The sequence below is a fragment of the Monodon monoceros genome, unplaced genomic scaffold (genome assembly GCF_005190385.1).
Source record: "Monodon monoceros isolate NGI ecotype Baffin Bay Population unplaced genomic scaffold, NGI_Narwhal_1 Super_Scaffold_6, whole genome shotgun sequence".
NCBI lineage: Eukaryota > Metazoa > Chordata > Mammalia > Artiodactyla > Monodontidae > Monodon > Monodon monoceros.
In genome coordinates, this window is record NW_021703783.1 from 93,002,674 (window position 1) to 93,008,767 (window position 6,094).

A 6,094-nucleotide genomic window follows, 5' to 3' on the forward strand; every position below is an offset into this window, starting at 1 on the left:
CGTTTCTGTGCGAGGGCTTTCTCTAGTTGTGGCAGGCGGGGGCCACTCCTCATTGTGGTGCACGAGCCTCTCACTATCACGGCCCCTTCTCTTGTTGCGGAGCACAGGCTCCAGACGTGCAGACTCAGTAGTTGTGGCTCACAGGCCTAGTTGCTCCGCGCCATGTGAGATCTTCCCAGACCAGGGCTCGAACCCGTGTCCCCTGCATTAGCAGGTGGATTCTCAACCACTGCGCCACCAGGGAAGCCCAGCTCTCCAACATTTTTCACGTCCTGGAACACATAAAAAGATATTTTTTATATGGCACAATGGAACAAACTTAAGGGGACTTAGAAATGTGTACATGTGACTTAGAGAAGAAAATTAATTACATACCCTTTATATAATTATAACCAAAAATTCGTGCAAAGTTTTACAGGAATTTTTAAATTTGTATAACAGTTCCAAAAGATAAATTTTAAAATGTCAATAATAGACTTAGCTTCCTTTGGAAACATGACTTTTTGATAACAGACTGAAACACCTGCACACAATTCCTGACCCAAACTTTGTAGTGATATTGTCTTCAGATTCTTCATAATCACCATTTACAAGAAACTGTTTGTACAAGTAGGTGACAAGAAATTTAAAACCATTTTTATGATCATTCAAAAATGTGTAACTGGGGACTTCCCTCGTGGTCCAGTGGTAAAGAATCCGCCTTGCAATGCAGGGGATGCGGGTTTAATCCCTGGTCAGGGAACTAAGATCCCACATACTGCGGGGCAACTAAGCCAGCGTGCCTCAACTAGAGCCCGCGTGCCACAAACTAGAGCCCACATGCCCTGGAGCCTGTGCGCCACAACTAGAGAGAAGCCAACGGACCACAACAAAGAGGCTGCGCGCCACAACTAAGACCAATGCAGCCAAAAATGAATAAAATAAATAATAAATCTTTTTTAAAAATAAAATAATTTTTTAAAATGTGTAATTGAACTGATGAATGGATAAATGAAACGTACATCCATCAGCAGATGAATGTATGAAACGTGGTCTATTCATACAATGAACTATTCAGCCATAAAAAGGAACAAAGCACTGATACAGGCCACAACATGAAAGAACCTTGAAAACATTCTGAGTGAAAGAAGCCAGGCACAAAAGGCACGTATTCTATGATTCCGTTTACATGAAATGTCCAGGATAGGCACATCCATGGAGACAGAAAGTAGATTAGTGGTTGCAAAGGGCTGAAGGCAGGAGGAAATGGAGTGACAGCTTACAGGTATGCTTTCTTTTTTAGGTGATGAAAATGTTTTGGAATTAGTGGTGGTAGCTGCACAACTCTGTGAGTATACTAAAAAACATTGGTACACTTTTAAGGGGAATTTTATGGTATATGAATTAAATCTCAATAATTTACAATTGAAACTAAATTTCAAAGACTCTAATAACTTCCTTTCGTTGACAAATGCAATGTGAAATTTTTTTTTTTTTTTTTGGCCTCCCCTGGCAGCATGTGGGATCCTTGGTCCCTGACCAGGGATCAAACCCACGCCCCCTACGTTGGAAGCGTGGAGTCTTAACCACCACTGGACCGCCAGCGAAGTCCCAATGTAAAATTTCTTATAATGTGGATTTCCAATCAAATCGAAATCATTTCCATCAAATATTTCAAGTTAAGCTATAATTCACAGAACGTATGTGCATTTTTGGAACAGTCATCCTGCCTATACCTTTGACCACAGAGGTCAGAGGTGTCCAGTGTATGTGAAGCAGAGGGCGGGGCTGTCGAGAGCTGCACCTGCAAGGAGCACTGGCCCAGTCTTCACCCCCATGACACCCTTGGCCAGCAGCAACTTAGGCACTGGCACCTGAAACACCAACTGCTGCAGTGACTCCATGGCTCCCTTGTCTTTGATGAACAGCAGCATACTCAACACCTGCTGCTGAGCTGGGCCAGGTGGTCATGCTGAATAAGACCAGGTGGTAGCACCCCTCTTGGCCATATTTCAGTGAGTCCACAGCTCATGGTGATATGGTGACAGGTAAGGGGGCTCTGGCTCCTCCAAGCTCCATCCATCTGGCCATCTTAAGGACAGGAGGGACCAGTATCTCCCAGTGTACTAATTTCAAGGCACATCACTTAAGGTACTTAATTTAGGATTATAAAATCTAGAATTATGCTGACTAGAGCTTACTTACCTTGGACATAAAAATGTGTGGCACTATGTAAATATTGATTCAAATTTCCAGTTTTTAAAGCTCAGTGGTTCTGGATAGTTGCCACTAAATGCTGTCTTTCTTTTCCTAGCAACCTTGAGATTGGGAAGCCTACAATGGTATACCAAAAATGTTTATAAAAATAGTCATCTTGAAAAAAGTTATTTAGTATTTCATTGATCGGTGTTTGGTTATGCTTATCTTCATGTTACATGGATTAAAATCTCTAATGAACTATAGCTAACTCCTGCACTGATTATAATCTGGGCAGTGTACTATATGTTATATGTGAATGATTCTACTTTACTATAGGGATTGCTATGCATAATAAATTGTACTTGACATTTCATAAAGTAGTTAGAGCAGGCTCAGAGTCCACCTGCAGAAGCCTGATAGAGTAGCTCTTGACAAAAATATGAGTATGGTTGTTCCTCAAAAAATTAAACAGTTATCGTTTGATCCAGCAATTCCATTTCTGAGCATATACTCAAAAGAATTGAAAGCAGGGACTCAAACAGATATTTGTACACCCACATTCATAGCAACATTATTCACAAAAGCCAAAAGATGGAAACAACCCAAATGTCCACCAACGGATAAATGGATAAACAAAAATGGGGCAAAGCCATACAATGAAATATTATTCAACTTTAAAACGGAATGAAATTCTGATACATGCTACAGCATGGATTAACTTGTAAGACATTGTGCTAAGTGAAATAAGCCAGGTACAAAAGGACCAATATTCTATGATTCCACTTATATGAGGTGCCAGAGGAGTCATTCGTAGAGATAGAAAGTGAAATGATAGTGGTTTCCAGAGTCCGGGGGAGGGAGGGTAGGGGAGTCATTGTACAAGAGGAACAATTTTAATCTGGGAAAATGATAAAGTTCTGCAGATGAATGGTGGTGATGGTTGTACAACAATGTGAGTGTGCTTAATGTCACTGAACTGTACACTTAAAAATGGTTAAAATGGGCTTCCCTGGTGGCGCAGTGGTTGAGAGTCCGCCTGCCGATGGAGGGGACACGGGTTCGTGCCCCGGTCCGGGAGGATCCCACGTGCCGTGGAGCGGCTGGGCCGCTGAGACTGTGCATCCGGAGCCTGTGCTCTGCAACGGGAGAGGCCACAACAGTGAGAGGCCCGATTACCGCAAAAAAAAAAAAAAAAAAAAAAAAAATGAGGCTAAGCCCCCCAAAATGGCTAAAATGGTAACATTTATGTATATTTTACCACAACTAAAGTTTTTCAACTATATTAGCTTGTGGGCAAGGGGAAGAGGAGGGCTAAAGGCAAACTGAGGTTGACAGTATTTAAGTATTTAAAATAAGAATTAATAAAATGCTAAATCAGGGACTTCCCTGGCAGTCCAGTGGTTAAGACTCTGTGCTTCCACTGCAGGGAAGTTCCCTGACCAGATATTGAACCCAGGCCCGTGGCACTGAAAGCGTGGAGTCCTAACCACTGGACCACCAGGGAGTTCCCTGTTGCTCCATTTTGTAGTTACATTTCTTGAGTGAATCAACAGATTCTCTACTAAGCAGGTACTACTACTCTGAAACCAACCAGGGTGACAAAAGGATTATTATTCATTATCATAATACTTAACTACTAAAGGCTTAGGGACATATGTTATCAGTCAGACTCCAGTCAGGAAAACAAGCTACTCTAAATATTTAAACAGAAAATGTAACATCCAGAATTGGTCTCACAGGAACTGAAAGAGCAGCCAGATGGGATGGTGAGGCATCCTAAAGATTAGCAACAACAGGAAGACACTACCTCCAGGCTGGAGGAGGAGAGAAGTAAGTGGAGTTTCTCTAGACCAGGAGCCAGGTCAACTGCAGAAGCTGGGCCACAGAAGGCCTGCCTGCTGACAGGAGCTGAGATCTCAGACTCAGCTGCTTCCAGAGATGCCGCCCAAGGCCAAGAGAGGGAGGGACATCCACTGACTGTCCTTTTACACCATCCTCTCCTCTCCAGCCAGTGCATCCCACTGGCCAAGCCAAAGGCCAGCTGACACTGACCTCTCTAGGTCAGGGCCGCCCCCACCTAATGACACGAAGCGACACAGGGAAAGGGCAAAGAATAGACCTGAAGGCAAACAGATTTTGTGATTTTTATGAGCGTACAAATAGCTAAGTTACACAGTGTATAAACCTTCTTCCAACAAAATGACTAAGTTTGCTACCATTCTTTCTAAAAATTACCGGCTTTTCTGCCATTTTATTGTTTTACATCAAGTTGCTAATTGATATAACACACCTTGTAACTTGCACAAGGTCACACAAAATGAAATACATTCTTATTTTTTAATATTTATTTATTTATTTATTTTGGCTGCACCGGGTTTTAGTGGTGGCACACAGGATCTTTGTTGCGGCATGTGGGATCTTTTTTTTTTTTTTAGTTGTGGGCATGCGGGGGTCTTTAGTTGTAGCACACAAACTCTTAGTTGCAGCATGTGGGATCTAGTTTCCTGACCAGGGATCAAACCCGGGACCCCTGCATTGGGAGCGCGGAGTCTTAGCCACTGGACTACCAGGGAAGTCCCCAAAATATGTTCTTTTTTAAAAAAATAAATTTTATTTATTTATTTATTTTTGGCTGCATTGGGTCTTTGTTGCTGCACGTGGGCTTTCGCTAGTTGTGGCGAGCAGGGGCTACTCTTTGTTGCAGTGCATGAGCTTCTCATTGTGGTGGCTTCTCTTTGTTGCAGAGCACAGGCCCTAGGCACACAGGCTTCAGTAGTTGTGGCACGCGGGGTCAGTAGTTGTGGCTCACGGGCTTTAGGGCGCAGGCTCAGTAGTTGTGGAGCACGGGCTTAGTTGCTCCGTGCCATGTGGGATCTTCCCGGACCAGGGCTCGAACCTGTGTCGCCTGCGTTGGCAGGCAGATTCTTAACCACTGCACCACCAGGGAAGTCCCCCCAGAGTATATTCTTGATTGAGTTCCTTCTCCATTTTCTTCCCAACTTTTGGTTCTGGACCATCTAGAATCCATCTTACATCTGATTCCAATCCTGGGCAACCACTTTGATCATATTTACCTAAATCATTTCTGGACAACCAAAACACACCCTGATAAATTAATGTACAACCGAAAGGTGTTTTCTGAGAGACTTCAATTACTTGTTTTAATATGTACATGGAGAGGATTAAAAACAATCCTCAACTCATTTATCTTTTACTTTGGAATTTTTTTAATGGAATGGTATCATTTTATGTTAAGATTACATTCCAAGAAAACTCCAAGTTATAGAAAAGGGGGAATTATTTTCATAGGAATTAATATAAAAAGTCTAGCTGCAATCCCAGCCAGCTCCATCCAATATATTACTTATAAAAAATTGTCCCCCATAAAGCAACTATACTCCAATAAAAATTAATTTAAAAAAAGAGTTACAAACTATGTACTGTATACACAGGGAATATAGTCAGTAATATTGTAAGGAGTGTGTATGGTGACAGTGACTTATTGTAATAATTTCATAATGTATAAAAATATTGAATCACTATGTTGTACACCTGATTCTAATATAATCTTGTATGTTAATTATAATTCAATAAAAAAATAAGTGAAAACAATTTTAAAAAAAGCATGATGGCACTAAGAATGATTTCTTATTCTATGAATTGTGCCAGTAAAAATTCAACATTAAAATTATAATCCCAGGGCTTCCCTGGTGGCACAGTGGTTGAGAGTCCGCCTGCCAATGCAGGGGACACGGGTTCGTGCCCCGGTCCAGGAAGATCCCACATGCCGCAGAGCGGCTGGACCCGTGAGCCATGGCCGCTGAGCCTGCGCGTCCAGAGACCACAGCAATGAGAGGCCCGCGTACCGCAAAAAAAAAAAAAAAAAAAATATATATATAATCCCAGATGTTAAGTA